General features: G+C 44.4%; 1 protein-coding gene across 1 annotated transcript in view; it reads left to right on the top strand.

Moving 5' to 3' along the window:
- The window catches only part of HS6ST3 (heparan sulfate 6-O-sulfotransferase 3), a 1,099,392-nt gene that overhangs the window by 226,292 nt on the left and 849,549 nt on the right, over positions 1-23,551 (top strand). The window lies entirely within an intron of this gene.

Raw genomic sequence — 23,551 nt, 5'->3', positions numbered from 1 at the left:
AGCCAGCTTCAGCTAGGGAGTGCAGGGAGTGGGAAGTAAGGAGACTGCTAGAGAGCACCAGGCCCAACCGGGCGGCAGATCCCGAAGCGGGGATAGATTCAACTTTCTTCAGCTAAACCTGCCGGTGTGGGGCTTTTACAGCCCACACCACAACTACAAAAGCCGCAGCCACGTAACCACAAGATTGGGCCCATAGGTCACAGGAGGCAAGAGGCTGGAGTGGCCTGGTCCGGGGAACAAGCACACGGCAAAACAAGAAGGGGAGAGAGGCTTGGAGCATCTTCCCTGGGTGACCCCCATAGGGACTCAAAGTCGGGGTCACCCCAAACCACCAAGGGCTAAGGAAGGCGAGTTTGTAGTCACCCTCATACAGTCAGCCGGAAGGATACCTGGTTCCCACCTGGTTCATCCCAGTTACGCCCGGGTTACTCACCCTGCCATCTGAAGTGAGTAAAAACCCTGAAAGACACTCTGCCTGTGTGTGGTCATTCTGCGACTTGTGGTACTACAGCTTTACAAAGGGCCCTGGGGCTTGCCTCACTCTCAGGAGGCTACTACACCCGACTGCACCCACCATCAGCCCCAGGCGTCCCCTAACCTGCAGTGGCGGTCCCCTCTGACCGCAAATCTGAGAGTGGCGTCACGATCAAAACTGAAGATTCCCTACCTGTGACCAGCACCAGCTACGTGGAGTCCCTGAAGGTATGCACTGATACAACACCGGCGGGGCTTCACATCTGGCGTCACGAACAGGATAAGGACTAGACCTGTTCAGACAGGTGACCATGTGCCTGGGCGGTCCGCTTGAAAAATTGGAAGCGCCGCCATATTGCCACCATGAAAAGCGCGCTGAAAAACAACAGCAGCCCGCGCTGGAAGAAGTTACCGCCCACGAAGAGGTGTGGCTACCCAGAGATCCCCTGCAGAGTTCTGACCTTGCCAGCTATGAGAGTGGAAGCGTCGAGAAACGGCGGAGCAGAGAAGAAGCCAGAAGCCTGCTGCTGGGAAGGGAGCTGCTGCAAGAGGCAGAGCAGAAACTGAACAGCTTACTACTGGAGGCAGCGACGAGTCCACTGCTGGGAGACCGTGCAGAAGACGGCGCAGAAGAAATGGCGTCTGACCGCAGGAACCCAGAACCAGGCTCCGCTGCCTGGTGGTACCGAGAGCTGGCCCAGTTTTGCAACCGGCTGGAGACCCGGGTCGTGGAGCAGATTCGGGAGGAACGGATGGAACTGCAGGAGATGACCGCGGCGGTTCGGGCCTATGAAGGGAGAGCTGCGCGCCGAGTGTCAGGCAGGACGGCGACGACGCAGACCCCAGTGCTACCAACAATGGGTGAGTCGAATGATGCCCCGGCCAGCGCAAGTGCCCCGACCCCTGCTGCTACGTCCGCGGTCCCTGAAGAGGCGTCCGGTGCGGGGACGCTGAAGCAGGCCGCAGCCACGCCAGGTGCGGCCCTCCAAGCCCCAGCGGCCGCAGCGATGCCCTGCTCGGCCCACCAAGACCCGGTCCCTGCAGCGATGCCCTGCCCGGCCCGCAAAGAACCGGCTGCTACCGCGACCCTCATCCGCGCCGCAGGCGTAACGCTGACCCAGGCCGCCGCCCTGCTAGGCCCGGCCCGCCAAGACCCCACCGCAGCAGCGACGCTCGTCCGCGCCGCAAGTGAGGTGCTGAACCAGGCCGCAGCCACGCCAGGTGCGGCCCGCCAAGCCCAGACCGCTGCAGCGACGCCCAGCTCAGCCTGCACAGAGCCCTCTGCAACAGTGACGCAAACTCAGGCCGCCGCCATGATAGGCGCGGCCCGCCAAGACCAGGCCGCCGCAGCGATGCCCTGCCCGGCCCGCACAGACCAGGCCGCCGCCATGCCAGGCGCGGCCCGCCAAGACAAGACAGACTTACCATTTTCCCCGGCCTGCAAGGCCAGAGCTGACACTGCTCCCCAGTCCACGGAGGTCCCTGACCGGAAGCCCATGATAGGAGAGGAGTCCGACTACTGGCGGCTGAGGGCTGACATGGAGGCCAAGTTTCCGAAGTGGTTGGTGGATCAGTACGTGCGCCCCCCGCGCACCCCTGAGGAGATTCGGGCAACCCCTGCAGCCGCGCCAAAGAGTCCCCCACCTGGGCCTGCCGAAGAGCATCCCTCCCCGGCGCTGCCACCGCCGGAGTGTCAAGAAGAACTAAGGGGGAGAGGAGGCCAGGAAGCTGAGGGACTGACTCCGACTCCAGTGCCACCAGCAGTGGACCCATACCCAGAGCCGGAGATGCTGCCCTATTCTCGCTGGGAGGAGGAAGACTTGACACCGTCAGCAGATGAAGATCAACCCAAAGACCTCACCTGGGAGCCCACAGGCATGAACCCAGCCCGCAAGACACGGCGCAGCAGAGCAAAGTATCCTCCAACACCACAGTCTCCAGAGCAGAGAGAGGTCACAGCCAGAGACCTGGAGGAGAAAAGGTGCCTAAGAAGGTCCAAAGCCCAGGCTAGAGGACCCCTTTACAGAGGAGTAGTAGAGGACTTCAACTTGAAAAGCGGATGCGGCTTCATTGTAGCAAAAGGAATAAAAGAGGGCATATTTGTGAATCGGAGAGATGTTCAAGCCCACCTGCCCAGAGGACATTCAGGCAGAAATTTGAAAATTGGAGACCTAGTACAGTTCACCATGCATGAAGGCGAAAGGGGATTGTATGCCCTGGACGTAGCGCTATGTCCCAACAAACCTTACAGCCATCCCATGCAACAAGAAAGACAAGAAAGACAAGAAAGACAAGAAAGACAAGAAAGACAAGAAAGAAAAGACAGAGATAAAGAACCAGATGTAGAAACAGACGAAGACCAAGAAAGGAAAGATAAAGATCCTACAGATGAGACAACCACGGACGACGACGGAGAGCAAGCAAGTCACAGGTGCCGGTGCCCTACATGCCCACGCCCTGTTGAAAAAGAGGAGTAGAGTAAAGTAAAGTAAAGAAAGAAGTTACCAGTTGAAGTTTTGACAAGTTTTGTTTGCAACGTTTAAGAAATGCGCCCACAAAAACTATTGTGAGAAAACCATAAACCTTAAGGCTATGAACTTGCTATAGCCACAAACTCTCGCAGTGTAAATAGTTACACCAGTGGCACCACCACCAGGGCCAGCCTGTTTAGGGGCTTGGCTCGTCTGCAACCAGGGGGGCCCGTCCGTAGAAAAGGGCCTTGGCTCACCTGCGACCAGAGAGCACGCCTGTTTATGGGGCCTTGGCTCACCACCACAAAGAGGGTACCTGGTCAGCACCAACTGTGGAGGCCGCCTCTGCATCCTGCCAGAAGAGGCTGAAGGCGCGGATCCACCAGGCCAGGTATACCCTGAAACCACCAGCCCATGGAAGCCGCCTCTACATCCTGCCAGAAGTGGCTGAAGGCGCGGCCAACGTGAAAGGGTTTTGGGTGGGTTAACGGACTTGTGGGTGGAGGGTGGTGATGTATGATAACTGGTGATCTTAAAATGTTTTACCATGTTTTAATGTTTTATGCATTTTTAAAATGTTGTCTTGCAGCCCGAGGACGTGCTGGTGATAACTAAGGGGGAATGTGGCGCCCCTGACCTGGTCAGGCACCACTGAGTACTGCACCCATGCTGGGGACAGTACAATACAGGTAATCCAGAAGGCTGACCGGGGTGTGGAACACAGGCGCATAGTGACCAGGTCTCACACATGTACCCATGAGAGGACCCCTGGGGATCCCAGGAGGGGGCAAGCCTTCACCTTCACTGGAATAGTGGAGGGGGTAGAGCCTCCATCTCCTCTCAAGGGGTGTGGTAAGAGAGTCTGGTTGCTAGGTGGCGTAGGCAAGAACAGGAGAGGAGGGGCAGTGAGTCAGTTAGAGAGAGAACTCCAGAGGGCTCAGTGAGGAGCAGACCTGTGGGGCTGATGCTGTCTAACAGCGCCCGCGCAGTGACTACAGACGGGGGAGAACGGTCAACTAGGAGTGCTGCCTGAAAGCCAGCTTCAGCTAGGGAGTGCAGGGAGTGGGAAGTAAGGAGACTGCTAGAGAGCACCAGGCCCAACCGGGCGGCAGATCCCGAAGCGGGGATAGATTCAACTTTCTTCAGCTAAACCTGCCGGTGTGGGGCTCTTACAGCCCACACCACAACTACAAAAGCCGCAGCCACGTAACCACAAGATTGGGCCCATAGGTCACAGGAGGCAAGAGGCTGGAGTGGCCTGGTCCGGGGAACAAGCACACGGCAAAACAAGAAGGGGAGAGAGGCTTGGAGCATCTTCCCTGGGTGACCCCCATAGGGACTCAAAGTCGGGGTCACCCCAAACCACCAAGGGCTAAGGAAGGCGAGTTTGTAGTCACCCTCATACAGTCAGCCGGAAGGATACCTGGTTCCCACCTGGTTCATCCCAGTTACGCCCGGGTTACTCACCCTGCCATCTGAAGTGAGTAAAAACCCTGAAAGACACTCTGCCTGTGTGTGGTCATTCTGCGACTTGTGGTACTACAGCTTTACAAAGGGCCCTGGGGCTTGCCTCACTCTCAGGAGGCTACTACACCCGACTGCACCCACCATCAGCCCCAGGCGTCCCCTAACCTGCAGTGGCGGTCCCCTCTGACCGCAAATCTGAGAGTGGCGTCACGATCAAAACTGAAGATTCCCTACCTGTGACCAGCACCAGCTACGTGGAGTCCCTGAAGGTATGCACTGATACAACACCGGCGGGGCTTCACAGATGAGTGTGTTTAAATAAAGGACAGTTTATGCTTGGATTATTGTCATTAGCTAGACATACTGCTGTTCAATAAATATCACTTATTTGAGGCTCTTTTGCTATGATGATGACAGCATAAACCTTTCTGTTTTGATCATTAAGGAGCCACTATCCATTTGGAAAATGTCAATGGAAGTTTAATGTTATTAATGTGAGTTACATCTCATTATAATATGTCCAACTTACATCATTGGAGAAAATAAAGTGTCAAGCAGTTCCCAATATATAATTCTTATTTGTTTTTAAGGAAATGACTTGTCTAATATTCAGGAAAGTTATGGTGAAAAACAACGGCAAGAATATTATCATGTTTCATTAACGGCTGCTGTAGCAATATTCGCTCGGCTGTTTTCATTCTTGCAACTGAGCTTGTTACATGTTAAAATGCCAGCTTTATAGTGTCCATCTACTCAAATGCAAAGCTAATGCTGCAAGATCAAACTGTAGTTTGTAACCCTTAAAAAATACAGACAATTTCGGGCTTAAAGACACAACAATGGTTTTGTGTCACGATCTTCTCTATTTGAGATTAGTGACAGGCTCAGGGTTGGACTTTCGTTTATCATCTGAGGCCATCCACATTAAACATGTGGTTTTCTTTTGGCAGTTGCAAGGTTAATGTCCGTTCTCCTTGCTTGCAGAAAGCTCATTAACCCTTCCCAGGAGTTATCTCTTATGACCACTTGTGGTCTGCATATAAACCCTCTGCTCCCAGCAGATTATGCCGCTTATTCAGTTCATTCTGGAGCAAGGCCTGGAGCTGTGAGGACATTGTGTCTGCTGTCTGCTGTGGTGTGAGAAACTAGCCAGTTTTGTTACTTTATCCTTTCCTTTGTTACCCCTTCCTTTGCACCTTATAAAAGTTCACTCGTACTGGTTTTTGTGTGTGTGTCTTGTTGTTACCTCTTTTTGTCTGTATTTGTTGGTGAAGTTTTTGACTTCTGTCCTAGCCCTTCCCCTTGGGTGGTAGGTTGTGGTTGGGGTCTTACCATCAGGGTCAAGGACAAAAGATAGGGAGATGTTGGGGGCTCTGACCTCACTACCTTCAAGCGTACCTCTGGGTTGAGGAATAGCCTAGGGTATTCTTAGTCTGAGGGCCAGCGCAGGGGCTCCCTCCCAGTCACCCCTTTCTGTCACCTATGTGACACCTTGTTTTGGCTTTATCACATTCCTACAGTCATAAATATTTTTAATTGATGTAGCTGTGTAAGCACTTGATATTTTAGGTAAATATTGTATGTTTTTATGTTTTACTACTTTTACTTTTTCACAAAAACATTTTGATAAATAAAATCATCTTTCTTCTTGTTTTTTACTTACATTACTTTTATATGTTTATTCAATTTTTTTTCCCCTTTAACTATATTCCTTTTATTTTCTATTATCACATGTTCTAAAAGGCATTTCAGATCAGTCCTAGAGCCGGGTTTTGTCATTAACAGTGACTGGGTTCATGTAGGTTAACAAATAGAGGAGTTTAGTGCATGTCCTTAGTCTTCACGGTAGGGAGGCTTAAAGACTCCCACCCTAGAAGACAGATTAACAGCATATTTAAATAATTTGCCTCTTCCTTTTCTATTTTTAGCAGCCTGGGAAAATCAGTTATACTAATTTAGTTGAGTGAAAATCTGAGTAGCAAAAAGCAAAATAGGGTCTTATCGGTTGATAAAGGACGGTAAGGTGCAAGGAATTCCTCACCTGATAAAGTTGTGTATCACACAGCAAGGATAAAGTTTAACATTTTCAGCTTGTCACGAAGCGACTAATAGGATAGCGGGGGACATGGGTTCCTAACCTCAGGGTTACTCCTGATGGTGGAGATGCCTGAGTTCTGTTCCTGGCTATGCTCCTGATCAGTACTACTCTGGTACCCCCCTCCTACCAGGGAACTATAGAGCTGGAGTTTGATGGAAAACAGATAAAGACAAACAAGGGAAAACCAAAACTCTCACACACTGCACACACAGGAATAAACAATGAGAGATTCTGCAGTAAAGCAAGAGCAGGAAGGTAACAATAAAAAGGCAACACAGGTTAACTCCACAACAACACTCAGCAACAAGTAAAGCAACCACCATATAGTCTGGATCACAACACCTCAGCAGACCAGCCAAGATAAACTATAGCTGGCATAGGGGGAAGGATCTAGCCAGCATATATAGAGGTGAGCAGATGTGATTGGCTTCCCCACAACATGTGAAAAAAGAGACTCACAAGCAGACTAGCAGAAATGAACTCTTGCTAGCCTGCCTATGAATTACCACTCTGCAGGACGACACCCAAGTCTGCCTGTGTTGATCACAGACACCAGAGAACTTATCAGGTGGAGTGTTTTTTTTCTCTTGACTGTTATTGGGTGGAGTGTCAGAATCTGTAGTCCGAACAGAACTTGGCACCACCCTGACAGTCAGTGAAATTTGTAGAATGTAACACAGCTGCTGCAGTATCATGGATTAAAAAAAATTGAAATTCCAGACAAGGAACAGTAGGTGGGTCATCTTCAGACTTTTTCAAGCTATAGGCATATGCAATGGATGGACATAGCCTCATAGTGGCAGGCTTAAATCTGTAGAAAATTCAAATAAAAGGCACCAAAAAGGAACACATGTAGTATCAGTGACTCAGCAATTTGTCAATATGAATATCAATAAAGTCAATCAGAGATTTGAAAAAAGGAGTTGAAATTACGCGAAAAGAGAAACTTTTTTTATTTCTCTTTTTGCTAAATTTTTGCTCCCTCCCCCCCTCCCATACAGACAAAGTGGTGAGTCACTGAAGCGCATTGTGTTTGTTTTTGACATCTTATATTTTAATGTTTACTATTTAAACCTGTTACCAGGCTTGGACTGGCCCACAGGGGAACAGGTAAATCCCCTGGGGGGCCCCAGTGCTGGAGTGAGCCTTCAACCCCCCAATATGAGCACTATTTAGCCCATTTCATTATTCATTATGCACAGAAAAAAAAGAGCATCTAATCCTTCACTCAGCAAACTACCCAGTGCATTATTACTAGGGATGATCGAATACTTTGATTATTTGGCTTTGCGAATATTTTCCGAATACCTCGCCGCTATTCGACTATTCGATGCGCAATGTAAGTCTATGGTAAGCCCGAATAGTTCTGGATAGTTGTTATTTGGGCTTCCCATAGACTTACATTGCGCATCGAATAGTGGCGAATAGTCGAATAATTGAAGTATTTGATCATCCCTAATTATTACATAAAAGTACAAATAAATGTGTGAATGAGACTAGCTGAACAGCGGGCCCCCAGAGTCACTGTTAGGGTGAGCTCACACGAGTGTGAAAAACGGACGAATGCAATGAGAGAAAATCTTGCTTTGCACTCTGACCAATGTTAGTCAATGAGGAAGAGCAGTTGGTCAGCTTTTCTCGCATCCAGATTCTGGATGCGAGAAAAGTCGCAACACGCTGCAATTTTCTGCCAGAGCCGTACCACTCGCACCCATTCAAGTGAATGGGTGCAAGAGAAACATCAGACTGCACTCAGATATTATCCCAGGGCAGTGCAATATACGCACAAGCTGACAATGGAGGAGATGGGGGGATTAACTCCTATCTCTCCTCCGCAGCGCTCGCCCTCAGCTTCACAGCTGTGACTCAATTGCAAGATCGGGTCGCAGTTGCATGACACTCGGCTCACAATCACAGCAGGGGTTGTCCACCTTTGGGGACAATTTTTGTTCTTATTTAGATGCATAAAGTTGACGTAAAAATAATTTTTGCAATTGGCATTTATTAAAAATTTTGCACTATTTGCATCCTGTAGCCTTTGTATTACGGTATATGGTCTAATGCGTACAGCAGAATGAGTTAATGCGATTGGCCACATTATCATTACTTTAACAGGTGTGTTGAGGACATATTTTTGTGGCACTTACTATTATATAGGTAGAACAGCTTCTTATCCTGCCCTTGTTACTGCAGATTTCCTCACAGACTGCACAGAACTCCAGTCTGTTAAAATAGCTACTAGTGGAGGAGCATGTGACCAGACCTGTGTAGAAGGTGGACAGATTGCCCCACTCCTACTTACTATATATTGTATTCATATGTTTATATACCTTTAAGTGTAGTACAGTGAATTACTCTACTCTGACCTAGCTGGATCTCTAAGATGTTTTAGTATATAGAGTGTAATGAATTAGATATAAGGTGTTTTATTACAGGAAATATTATATTAATGATGTGCAAAGTATAAGTATGTTAAGTAAGATAATATGCAGTAAGCTACAAATAGTACTCGCTATAGGAATAACAATCTAGAATGCTTTAAAGTAAGATATAGTGCAACGTAGGGACCAAGTGAGCAAGATAGGATTAAGTGGTAGAAAATGTTTTAGTAATAGGAAATGTATATGCAGGTGTTAGCAGGCTAGCGGTGAGAAAGCTCAGTGGGTGGAGCAGAGACTTGGTAAGGCAGACAGAGTAAGGGTATGTGCGCAAGTTGCGTTGTGTCACTCCAGAAAATTCTGCAGTGATTTGACAGCTCATGTGCAATTCAAATCGCTGCAGAAAAACTGCATAATGGATACAGTGTTTGTGCAGAAAAAATGCCGATTTCATGCGGTCGAGATGCTGCCTCTTCCATAGACAAGGTGGGAGCAGCATCCAAAGCGCACGAAAAAAGTGACATGCTGCATTTTTTAACGCAGCGATTTGGATCAAAATTTCAGCATGCAAATAGCTGCGCTCTCAAACGCAATGTGCAGATGGCTTATGCACAATCTTCATAGATTGTGCTGGGGACACAGGGCTCATGCATTTACGCTGCAGTGCTAGACGCAGCGTAAATGCATGTAATATGCACAAGTGTGCACACAGCCTAAGGAAAGTAAGTTCAGTTTAGTTGATTGAAGATGCAGTAGTGTTCTACACAGGAGGTCCTGGTATCACGAGCTCTAGTTCAGGGCTTGACCATGCCTCAGAAGGTATCCTCCATTGTGCCCTACGGGCACGGCTGCAAGAGATGGGGACTATGGATGTTGCTGGAGGAATGTTACCCAGGGCTAGGGCTGGACCGATGTACTTTGTTGAGCAGTGGCAGCAGAACGGTAATACAAGAGAAAGTGACATGTCTGTCCTAGAAAGGTTATTGTGAAACTGTTTATTAAGACGATTGAGAAAGTTTACTGTGAAGATGTTTCTTATGAAGAACAAATGCTGAATAAAAGTAGTTAAAATTTGAATAAAAGAGAAACTGTTTCAGTGGTGTGTTGCCCAAGTACAATTTCTATGATGGTGACCGGCGAATGGGTGGCAGAAGAACCATCGAAGGTGCAAGTAAGTGTCGCACTCCAAGCCGTGATGGCACACATGCACAACACCCGTTTGATGAAGGAAGGCGAAACGCTGCCGACATCATCTTGCTCCCCCTTTCACCTGTCCAGCTGTCTCCTCCAAAAGAAAATAAATTTTTCTCATTTGATGCTTTTAATTTGACAAGTCTGATGGACACGTCTGCTCACATGCTCCTCGACTTGCAGCCATTTATATAGACTGGAGTTCTGTGCAGTCTGTGAGGAAAGCTGCAGTAATTGAGCAGGAGGAGAACCAGTCATACCGATTTAATAGTAATTTCCACCATGTATGTCTCCAACACATCTGTCAAAATAAAGGCAATGTGCCCCACCCCTTTAACTCTTTCTGGAACGAAGAATAGACCTTGTAATAAATTGACTATAAGAGGCAAACGGTGCAACATTTTTAGCAAAACCCATTGCAATAATTATTTTTTGCTTGAAATAGATGCATTCAAGTAAGAACAAATTGTCCACAAAGGTGGAGAACCCCTTTACAGTGTTTTAGTCCTGAATTCTGGCATTAACATAATAATTGTGGTCTCTGTCTTTTGAAAAGAACGTCTTATATAAAAGTAAAATCCCATAAAATAAATAAAGCATTGAAGGAGAACTGCCGGGAAGCAGAAGCACCACGCGCCTCCCCCACTCGCCCACACATTGAAGGAGAACTGCCTGGAAGCAGAAGCACCACGCGCCTCCCCCACTCGCCCACACATTGAAGGAGAACTGCCTGGAAGCAGAAGCACCAAGCGCCTCCCCCACTCGCCCACACATTGAAGGAGAACTGCCGGCAAGCAGAAGCACCACGCGCCTCCCCCACTCATGCATGACTTTGATGATTTCCTATGAGCAATCATAAGACTAAAGATTTTAAGAATTCAGATTTTACTTGAATTCTTGGTAATTTTATAATCCACTTGCAATTTTTTCAACTGTAGAGAAACTTTGAGCTTGTAATCTCATGGTTTTACTGTGAAATATGGGTGAACAAATTTTGCAATTGCCATTTTGCATAAATTGCACAGGCCCATTCTGCTGTCACAACATATTTTTCAAATTATGTTCCTCCTCTAACAGTATTATCCAAAGTATTATTGATCGGCCTTGTTCCTGTTAAGACCTTATTCAGATGTCAGGAGTTCTTTTATGTACGAGAAAAACTGACATGTTTTTTCATCAGTGATTTTCATTAGCGTTTTATCATTTTTTTCACTGATGACGAAAAAGAAAAGTTTCTCGACATCCCCCTATCTATCAATCAGTGAGAAACAGTCAATCCACGGATGGCAGCTGAAAACCGTCAGATTTCTTCATTTATCCATAAACTTACATTGACGATTTTGATCCAACACGTCAATCAATATCAGTCATGTCTCTATGAGTTTGCATGGATCACTCGGTTCAAGGAAGAAATGTGACATGTGAATAGCCCCTTAGACTGTCATAAATACACGTGCTTTGAGTGTGCAGCAAGCTTTAGTGGAGGAGCTGCTCATATATTATGTAGAATTATTGCTTGAACTCAACACTTGTTTCCAATTTCTTCCAAGGGATTTTAAAAGCAAGAAACATTGACTGAAAAATCCCTGCTCTTTGGACATGATGTGCACAAACTAATGTTTTCATGATTTTTTTTAGCTGAGATAGGGTCAGTTTGGAGTCAGTTTACTGCAGTAGTTGTATTAACGACCATATCTTCCTCCTTGTCCTCTCGCTTCTGAAAGCTTAATGTGAACAAAACTGAACTAATCATCTTTGTCTCGTTTCACTTATCTCCCCTACATGATCTATCTACTATAATAAATGACATCACGCTCTTCCCAGCACCTGAAGTCCGCTGCCTCAGAGTAACCCTCAACTCTGCCTTGTCATTCAAACCGCATATTCAAGTTCTCACCATCTTCTGCAGTGTCCAATTCAAAAATATTTCCAGAATCCGTCCTTTCCTCAACTCCCAATCTATGAAATTGTTAGTGCATGCCTCCATCAACTCCCACCCTGACTACTGCAGCATCCCATATCTCTGCTAATACTCTCACACCACTCCGGTCCATTCTTAACTCTGCTGACTGACTAATCCACCTCTCTCCTCTCTACTCCTTTGATTCTCCCCTTTGCAAATCCCTTCATTGGGTCCCAATTTTTCAGCTTATCCAATTAAAACTACTAACACTGACCTACGAAGCTGTCTATAATCTGTCTTCTCCTCTGTATAGCTCCGAATTAATCTCCCAAAATACTCCTACACATAATCTTCGATCCTCCCAAGAACTCCCTCTCTACTGCACACATATATTCCTCATCCAAGTGCCTCCAAGACTTTAAGGCTATGTTCACACAGGGCTTTTTTGATAAGTTTCTTTCCTGCCCAAAACCTGATATTGTGGCAAAAAAATCTCCTTTGAGTCATCTGCGTTTTTGGTGCGTTTTTCATGCGTTTTTTAGTGGCGTTTTTGCTGCAGATTTGTTGCTTTTTTTACAAAATGGGTTGCATCAATGAAAAAATCGCAGCAAATCTGCAGCAAAGAATTGACATGCTCATTCTTTAAAAACCTGACCAAAACGCAAGTATTTGACAAAACAGGAACAAACCTAATGTGTTTGTGTGTGTGTGTACAGAGATTTCAGAAATCTGCTAGACTTTGCTGTGACTTTAAAAAGCAGCTTTTTATTAGCATGGATCTGCATAAAACCAAGGCAAATCTGCAGCTAAAAAACGCAGCAAAAACGTCCTGTGTGAACATAGTCATACTGAGTATCCCCCATCCTCTTGAATTCTGTGCTCCAGCACGTCAGATTATCTGCTACACTCGCAAGTTTCAAACTGAACTTGAAAACCCATCTCTTCAAGAAAGCAAAGACCCTACTGCCACCTCGACACCGGAGCTGCTGCAACCCCCTCTACTGGCTCCTCCCCTTTATCCTATAGAATGCAAGCCCGCAAGGGCAGGGTCCTCTCCCCTCTGTAATAGTCTATCTACTGTAATTTATATCTTTACTTTGTATATATCATCTTTTCATGTACAGCACCTTGGAATCAATGGTGCCATCTAAATTAATATTAATATTAATAAAATATTTCCTCATTTATAAATTCTAATACTATTACAGAGTACTTCATTTTAGCTGGACATATTACTTTACACATCTTAAATATCAGACACAGACCTATGGTCTGGTTAAAAGTTAAGCCTGCTTTACATGTTACGATTTCGCATACGATATCGTATGCGATCGTAACCACCCCCATCGTATGTGCGGCACGTTCAATATGTTGAATGTGCCGCAGAAACGATTAACCCCCGTCACACGTACTTACCCGTCCATACGACCTCGATGTGGGCGGCGAACGTCCACTTCCTGGAGTGGGAGGGACGTTTGGCGTCACAGCGATGTCATGCAGCAGCCGGCCAATAGAAGTGGAGGGGCGGAGATGAGCGGGACGTAAACATCCCGCCCACTTCCTTCCTTCCGCATTGCTGGCTGGGAGCCGCAGGACGCAGGTAAGATCTGTTCATCATTCCCGGGGTGTCACACACTGCGATGTGTGCTACCCCGGGTACGATGAACATTCTGACGTTCAATTTTTAGGAATTGAACGACGTGCGTGCGATGAACGTTTTAACGTTCAATCGCAATCGCATGTACCTGTCACACACTACAATGTACCTTACGATGCCAGATGTGCGTCACTTATGACGTGACCCCGCCGACACATCGTAAGATATATTGTAGCGTGTAAAGCCGGCTTTAATAGCATGATCAATAGATAAAGTGACAAACGATCAATTGCATTTTTCATATATGAATTTTACAACACTTTTATGTTCTGGATAGATCAAAGTTAATAAAACTTAAACAAAAAATAATAAAGTAAAAAATATAGAAATAATTTCCAAGTTGTCAATGGAGTATTAAGTAGCATAAAAACTTCATCACGTTATACTTACAATAAAAGTTAGACTGGAGATGTGAATGACTTGTCTATCAGTTAAATAATGTATAAAACTAACACAAACCCATTAGAATCAATGAGTCACAGGTCAAGTTGTCTTGTAGGAAATTATAGATTACATCCAGCAGAAAACATGTTCTGATGAGTGGTTAGAACTAAGGAAAATATTGTTTTCTTGTTGAAATTTTCTTCAAGGTTTGCACTTACATATAAGAATGAGTAATACTGGAGTTTAGTTTCTAGAATTCGTTAAGCTCTAACTCTTAAGTGTAATGAAGAATAAAACAGAACTCATTGTCTGAATGACTTACAGGAGATGCTTTACAGATATACAGTATAAATGCTTCTGGACCCTGAAGAGAAATGTTTTTATTGTGCTGGGTGAAGATACATGTTGAGTGTTATACAAAATGCGAGGTCATATGTAATTCCATACCTTTACTACATTCGATTCTTTGTGAAAGGTTGTCTTGATAGTTAAAATATAAATTAATTATAAGAAATCTGCCAGCAGGTTTTTGATATGTAATCTGAGAGTAGCATGAAGTAGGGGCTGAGAGCCTGATTCTAGTGATGTGTGACTTACTGGGCTGCATTGCTGTTTTAATAAAATCATCATTTTAACAGGAAGAGATTATGACTACGGGACTGTGTCCCGTGTTTTCTAGTCAACTACTCTGTGTAACGACACTTCCACCACTGATTAGCAGCTTTCTGTCAATGTAAAGTGTACACAGAAAGCTGCCAATCAGTGGTGTGGGCGGGGTTATACAGGGCTCAACATTCAGGGAACTGGTAGATCTGCAGCAGAGAAAACTGTGATTGAACTGGGATAGCAAGTGACAAATCACTGGAATCAGGATATCATCCCTTGCATAATGCTGCTCTCAAATTACACAGAAAAAAACCTAGTGACAGATTCCCTTTAAACATTTTAAAACAATTTTTTTAGAAGTTTGGCTTTTATTGATGATTTTATATATTTAATGTATCCATTCTGTACAACAGCTTGTGTTATATTTTGTTTTAATCTATCTTGTATTTAGTTTTATTCTATCAATATGTTACAGGAATGGATTGAACTTATCCAGGTAAACCCGAGCGTGTTTTTCTTTATACTAAGAAATAAAAAAGGGTATTTTATTTTTTTACATTTTGACTCTGTGGATGGCACTGTTGCCTTGCAGCAATGAGGACTTCGGTTTATCTCCCACCAAGAACAACATCTGCAAGAGGTTTTTGTGGTCACCTGGTGTTTTTTTTTTGGTCTATGCTAGGTGCCGTAATTTGCTCTCATACTCCAAAGACATACTGATAGGAAATTTAACCCCTTTACCACCTTACGATTTTCAATTTTTCGGTTTCGGCTTTTCCTACCCTTCTTCCAAGAGCCATAACTTCTTTTATTTTACCATCAATATAGCTGTATGAGGGCTTGATTTTTTGCAGGAGGAGTTGTACTTTTGATTGACATTATTCATTCTGCCCCATATATTGTACTGGGAAATACATTTCAAGTGTGGTGCAATTGTAAAAAAAAAGTACAATTGCACAATTGCTTTTTGGGGTTTTATTTACCATGCTCACTATATGGTAAAAACTGACCTTTTAGTATGATTCCCCAGGTCAGTATGAGTTCGTAGATACCAAACATGTATAGTTTTACTTTTATCTAAGTGTTGAAAAAAAATTCAGAAGTTTGTAAAAAAAAAAAAAATAAAATTGCGTTTTTGTTATTATTTTCCGAGACCCGTGGAGTTCTCATTTTTCGGGATCTGGGGCTGTGTGATTGTTTACGTTTTGCATCTTGCGGTGATATTTTTAATTATACCATTTTTGGGTAGATGCGATGTTTTGATTGCCTCTTATTGCATTTTAATGCAATGTTGGCGTGTAAAAAAATGTAATTCTGCATTAGGATTTTCTTCCTCACTACGCCCTTACCGATCATATTAATTGATTGTATATTTTGATAGATCGGGTATTTTGTCAATACCAAATATGTGTTTTTCTTTTTTCATTGCCTTATTTTCAATGGGGAAAAAGGGGGGTGATTTGAACTTTTAGGGGTTTTTTTTCCATATTTTTAAAAACTTATTTTTTACATTTTTTTATTGATTTTAAAATGACTTGAAGCCTGCACTGTCTGATCACTTCTGATTTTTAGAGCGATGCTTGAGCACAACTGAGAACAGCAGAAATGCTGATCTCCAGAGCATGCGGACACTCTGCTGGCATTCACAGAAAGGGAGTCATGACAATGACAGGTCATCAGCTGACCCCATGCTATCATGGCTATCCATTGGCGCCCCATGATCGACGTGATCCCCCCATCAGAGTTTAACAGCATGATCTAAGGGGTTAACAGGTGTGGGTGGATCTCTGATCCACCCATGCCTGTTAGCTGTACATGTCTGCATATTAGATTAGCCGACATGTGCGAGCAATAACGCAGGCTCGCTGCATGAGACCACATTAAAGGGGGGGAGGCAACCTAGGACATATAGGTACGTATTAAAAGGGGTTAATGTGTGAGCCACAAGGGGGACAATGATGATATCTCTGGACTATGATGGTGATTTGCATTGAAAAGTTGTAGTTCTTTTCATTACAATAATAATATAAAATTGTTTAGTACAAGGATATATTTGTATCACACATACTTTTTCTGTCAGATTTGTTGTAGTTTTTAGGTTTTAAAAGAAATCAATTTATAAAAATAGATTAATATGGAAACAAGGACTGCATGTGGGATAAAAGCCTTATGATTATTCATAGGTTGTATACTTAAAACTATGAACTGATAAAGTACTTAAGAGTACAACACTAACACTAATTATGAGCTGTATTTTTTATTTAGTGAGTATATTAAAGACATATCCATTATTGTAATTAAGACCTTCTTAAAAGTCCAGCCATCAGACGTCTGTATATCTATATCCTCTCTAATGCCAGTACTTACTAAACAAGTGTTTCCTGGCTTCTCTGTTACCAACTGCCTAAATTGTTTCCTATAATATCTTTTAATAGGTTATATTAGCTGCGTTAATGCAATGCCACTTCCTATAAATGTAACAGTATAGTATCCTTTGCCTAATGCACCTTAATGAACATCTAATGTGTTTATAATTGGTCTTCGAAGAAAGATTCTGCAATGTGGAACACCAAAGGTTTTTCTTTGCAATAGTTTGGTAGGTAGAAAAATTATAAATCTGTCATTATTTCCACATTATCATAATAAAACGACCTTGTTTAATCTGTAAATTGTGATAATGAGTTACATCTATGTGTTAATGGATAGTGGATTATTTATTTATTTTTTTTCTTTTTTACTTTAATGTCTACAGTCAATGTTATGAATGCGGCAATTCATTCTAGAATGTAATTAGTTCAGAGGGAATCTTCAATGGCACCAAATAGTGATGAAGTTTTATTAAGCATTACTTGTTTCAGAGCTTATCATTCAATTACAAAGTTATACAATAAATTAATGCATATTACAGCACATTTCCAATGATCTGGACAAAAGCGCATTCAAACTGTATAATTGTGTGAGTTGCCTTTTTCGTCCCTTTTTCAAGGTCTAATGTACCCAGCTAAATATGAAATGCACAACACGTTTACTGATGTGCCCTGAATATACGTCCCATCTGATGTGACTGCTAAACTGCAGTACCATAAGCTGAGCACACACAGTGAGTAAAACGGAGTGAGTGGAATGCAATAAAAAAATCGCATTCCACCCGGACACATGTTACTCTACGGGGGCGCTCCCCATGAGCGATTTTTTTTCTCAACCCTAATTGGACTAAGAAAACAATTGCAGCATGCTGTGGGTGGAATCCAATTTTTCACTCGCACCCATACAAGTCTATGGGTGCGTTAGAAACATCACACAGCACTCGCATTACACCGTTGTAATGCGAGTGCAGTGTGAGAATTACATCAGCTGACAGTGGGGGAGATGAGGAGATTACTCCCTCCCTCTCCTCCACAGCGCGTGCCCTGCAATTCCAGGATTGCACCTCAGTGGCTTGACAGTCGCATGAAACTCAGCTTACACTCCAGCAGCATGGGGGCCGAGTGTTATGCAATTCACTCACATTAATGACCATGTGGCCCCAGCCAAGAGGAGCACAATAGGGTCTTATCAAGACACTAAATCAGCGAGAAATTGGTGGTGCTCACCTGTAGTAGTTGTGTGAGACACAACTACACGAACAACGTGGCAGCTTCAAACCCTTGATGATAGATATAAACGATGAATGTGGAAAGGATTAAATCTGCGCTGCCCGATAGAAGAGACAATGACATTGAATTCCTTTAATGGGATTTAGTTGATCCTACGCATTTCAGAGTTTTCCAACTCCTTCCTCAGGGTTAATTCACATATATGGTGCTCACTATAGCTTCTTTAAGACCACTTTACACTCTATGACATCGCTAAAGCGATGTCGTTCGGGTCACGAAATTTGTGACGCACATCTGGCTGCATTAGTGATGTCATTGCGTGTGACACCTATGAGCAATTTTGAATCGTCGCAAAAACGTTCAAAATCGCTAATCAGTGACATGCCCCCCTATTCCCAATTATCATTGCTGCTGCAGGTACGATGTTGTTTGTCGTTCCTGTGGCAGCACACATCGCTATGTGTAACACCGCAGGAACGAGGAACCTCACCTTACCTGTGGCCGCCGGCAATGAGGAAGGAAGGAGGTGGGCGGGATGTTACGTCCTGCTCATCTCCGCCCCTCCGCTTCTATTGGTCAGCCGCTTAGTGACGTCGCTGTGACGCCGAATGCACCGCCCCCTTAGAAAGGAGGTGGTTTGACGGTCACAGCGGCATCACTAAGCAAGTAAGTAGTGTGACTAGTCCGCGCAATTTTGTGCAGCGATTTGCCCGTGACACACAAACGATGGGGGCGGGTATGCACGCTAGCGATCTTGCTAGCGAGATTGCAGCGTGTAAAGTGGCCTTTACAGTTATATGTGTTATATGCATCATAAGACATGTGTGATTTAACTTCTCCTCTGATGAAGTAACTCGGCAAGTTTTGAAACGAGTAAGGATTGGTACGAGCCTCCCCGGCTTCTGTATCTTGCCTGTGTGAGGAGGGCAGGAGGAGGGTGAATATTACTATTCAACTCCACTATTATGGGATGTTTATGTGTAACATTCTAATTAGTGCTATCTTTTATTTGCTGTCTTCTGTGAGGGGTTAATTTTTTTAGCCAATTTTTAGGAGTCTTTTCACTATTTAATTACCTTTTATCCATTCATTTTTTTACATTGCTGTTTAATGGTGTCAAGATCAATACAAAAAAGCTCAGACTGCTACAAAGCATTGTAGCAATTGGTGTGGCAGGGTAAGGCTAAACCATTGCTTATGCACTACTCAGGATACAATAATAAGAACAAGAGGACAAGAGTAGAGCGTGCAAAATAACAATATTTTATAGACAAAAGTGAATCGCAAACAGAGAAATCAAGAGAATCACCAGGGAGAGGAGAGAAATAAGCAAGTGCAATACAGTATACATTTATAAATATCACTATCCTCTACCCCCTGTATAAGACACTAATAAAGAAAAACATTTGGTAATTACCTAAAGTGCCAAATACAGGAAAAGTAGAAAAATAATAGAATATATCTGATGGTACGAAACAGCTGACCACAACCCATCTTGGACTCACACAAATAATTAGTAGCGCATAGTAAGAATATAAATATATAAATGACCTAAAGTGCCAAGTGCAAGAGAGCATACAGCAAGGTTCCAAAAGTCACAGGGATCCCCACAAAAGGACCTAAGGACTCCCAATGCATGTTTCACTGGGGTTTCTTTTGCTTCATCAAGGAGGAAGGTTTATATTCTTATTATCTGTTACTAATAAGACAAAGACAGACAAAGACAGATGGGGAAAGAGACAGACCTTGATAGAGACAGACAGAGAAAGAGACAGAGAAATAGAGACAGACAAAGAGACAGACAAATACAGGCAGACAATTAAAGAGACAGACAGGAAAGACACAGACAAAGAGATGGACAAAGACAGACAAATACAGGCAGACAATGAAAGAGACAGACAGAAAAGACAGACAAAGAGATGGACAAAGACAGACAGGGAAAGAGACAGGAAAAGAGATGGGGAGACAAACGGGGAAAGAGACAGACTTGGGAAAGAGACCGACCTGGAAAGAGACAAATAGGGAAAGAAAGAGAGAGATAGAGACAGACAAAGAAAGAGACAGACAGATACAGGCAGACAGGGAAAGAGACAGACCTTGAAAGAGACAGAGCTGGAAAGAAACATACCTGGAAAATGACAGATGGGGAGCGAGACAGACGCGGAATGAGACAGACCTGGAAAGAGACAGATGGGGAAAGAAACAGACGAGGAATGAGACAGACGAGGAAAGAGACAGACAGGGAAAGAGACAGACGGGGAAAGAGACAGACCTGGAAAGAAACAGACCTGGAAAGAGACAGACGGGGAAGAGACAGACAGAGAGACAGACAAAGACAGACAGGGAAAGAGACAGATAGGGAAGGAGACAGACCTTGAATGAGACAGACCTGGAAAGAGATAGACCAGGAAAGAGACTGATGGGGAAAGAGACAGACCTGGAAAAAGACAGACTGGGAAAGAGACAGAAGGGGAAAGAGACTGATGGGGAAAGAGACTAATGGGGAAAGAGACAGATGGGGAAAGAGACAGATGGGGAAAGAGACAGACGGGGAAAGAGACAAACAGGGAAATAGACAAACAGGGAAAGAGACAGACCTGGAAAGAGACAGACAGGGCAAGAGTCAGACGGAGCAAGAGAAAGATGGGACAAGAGAGAGACAGAAAGACACAGACATAGAGACAGACACAGTGATAGGGAGAGACAGACAGACACAGAGATAGAGAGACAGACAGACACAGAGACACAGACATAGAGACAGATAGACTTATACAAAGACAGACAGAGAGATAGAAACAGACAGACAGAGACATAGACATAGACAGACAAGGAAAGAGACAGACAGAGAGACAGACAGACAGCGACACACAGACAGAGACTGGGAGAGAGACACAGAGACAGTTACTATCCCGGGCAACGCTGGGTACTACAGCTAGTAATTAAATAAAGTAAGCTATAACAATTATTAGATCTAAAGGATAACTCTGGTGTGGGAGTCACCGGGTTTCTGTGAATACTTTTTATCAATGGAACAACATGTCACAAAAGATTCTAACAATATCTGCAGGTTCAGCCTTGGTTTCTTTTGCAGAAACATAACATCATTTTTTTAAAGTTGACATAAAACACTTAACAACATATTGGCAAATTCTAGATTATAACAGACTGCATCAATTGTTTTGATTATTTTCTTTATCACATAGAAACACAGACTGATACTATTTTGACTGGGAAACTCCATAAGGCAGTGATGTGGCTGTTAGGAAGGAGCTTCCTATTGTTTGAGAGACTAAGGGCTACTTTGCACACTACGACATCGCAGCTGCGATGTCGGTGTGGTCAAATCGAAAGTGACTCACATCCAGCGTCGTTGTCGACATCGGAGTATGTGAATCGTTTTTAATACGATTAACGAGTGCAAAAGTGTCGAAATTGTATGATCGGTGTAGTGTTGGGCATTTCCATAATGTCGCTGCATCGATAGGTATGATGTTGTTCCTCGTTCCTGCGGCAGCACACATCGCTGTGTATGAAGCCGCAGGAGCGGGGAACATCTCCTTACCTGCGTCCTGGCTGCAATGAGGAAGGAAGGAGGTGGGCGGGATGTTTACGTCCCACTCATCTCCACCCCTCTGCTTCTATTGGCCGCCTGCCGTGTGACGTCGCTGTGACGCCGCACGACCCGCCCCCTTATGAAGGAGGCGGTTCGCCAGCCAGAGCGACGTCGCAGGGCAGGTAAGTGCATGTGAAGCTGCCGCAGCGATAATGTTCGCTACAGCAGCTATCACAAGAGATCGCATGTGCGACGGGGGCGGGGACTATCGCGCTGCGATGTCGTAGTGTGCAAAGTATCCCTAAGATCAGAATAAGCCTGGCACTGTGACAATGGTAGGCTTTCTTTTGCTTCAGGCAAAAGTTTGTCTCCTCTCAACCAAAATTAATACTTACTAATACTTTTGCTTTAAAACGGTGGCCCCCCCCTACAAGTTTGTACCCAAGTGTTCTTATATCTCATAACCAAAGTAATGTTATATAAAATATATTATGTTAATATTATAAGGGTTGTCTGGTTTATAAAACCTATAATTAAATGCCATATTAAGGAACTGTAAAGTAATCAAGGGGAATCCTTTATCCATTAGTTGTTGTGGACAAAACCTGCAAACAACTTATAACTACAGAGAAAGGGGCAGCTGAACAAATTACAGCTTGGTTGCTAGCAGTCACCATTACAGCTTATGTGTTTCAGAATACAGTAATCTTACATTCTAGCATTCATAGTGTTAAGGCCCATTTACACACAATGATATCGCTAACGAGATATCGTCGGGGTCTTCGTGCACATCTGGCCTCGTTAGCGATGTCGTTGTGAGGGACACCTTTTTGCGATCAGTAATGATCGCAAAAAGGTGTCAAATCGCTCGTCGTGTACACGTCATTTATTTTTAAAAAAACGTGCCTCGTTTGGAACACAGGTTGTTTGTCGTTCCTGCGGCAGCACACATCGCTATGTGTGACACCGCAGGAACGAGGAACAACATCGTACCTGTGGCCACCGGCAATGAGGAAGGAAGAAGGTGGGCGTGATGTTCCGGCCGCTCATCTCCGCCCCTCCGCTTCTATTGGGCGGCCGCTTAGTGACACCGAAGGAACCTCCCCCTTAAAGGAGAGATTGTTCGGCGGCCACAGAGATGTCGGTGAACAGGTAATTGCGTGTGACACTGCTGTAGTGATATTGTTCGCTACGGCAGCGATCACCCCGTGACGCGCCACCGACGTGGGCGGGTGCTATCGCTCGCGACATCGCTAGCGATGTCGCAGAGTGTAAAGCCCGCTTTACTGCCCACGGTCTGTTGCTGGCATCTTGCAGCGATTGGTGGACATCTCAGCTGATTTTTACAGCTGAGATGTGTGCCTGCCAGGCATGAGCAGAATTGTTATCTGCCTGTGCTGTTTAACCCTTTAAATGGCGCTGTCAATATGTGACAGCGCCATTATAATGGCATCGGTGGTTAACATTTACTCACCCACCGATACCGGAAGTCACATGACATGATCACGTGACTTCCAGTGGTTGTCATGGTAGCACAGGGTCATGTGATGACTACTGTAGCTCACATGACTCACTTTCTGTTTCACTCGGCCCAGTGCTGGGTGAGACAGTAAACGAGTATATCTGCTGTTCAAAGTTTTAAAAATTTAAAAAAAAATAAAAAAACCTCAAAGTTCAAATCACCCCCCTTTTGCCCCATTAAAAATTAAAGGGTTAAAAAAATAAAAATATATACACATTTAGTATCGCCGCGTTCAGAAATGCCCGATCTAT

This window comes from Anomaloglossus baeobatrachus, chromosome 2 (genome assembly GCF_048569485.1).
Source record: "Anomaloglossus baeobatrachus isolate aAnoBae1 chromosome 2, aAnoBae1.hap1, whole genome shotgun sequence".
Taxonomy (NCBI): domain Eukaryota; kingdom Metazoa; phylum Chordata; class Amphibia; order Anura; family Aromobatidae; genus Anomaloglossus; species Anomaloglossus baeobatrachus.
This window is presented reverse-complemented; position numbering and strand designations above follow the sequence as displayed.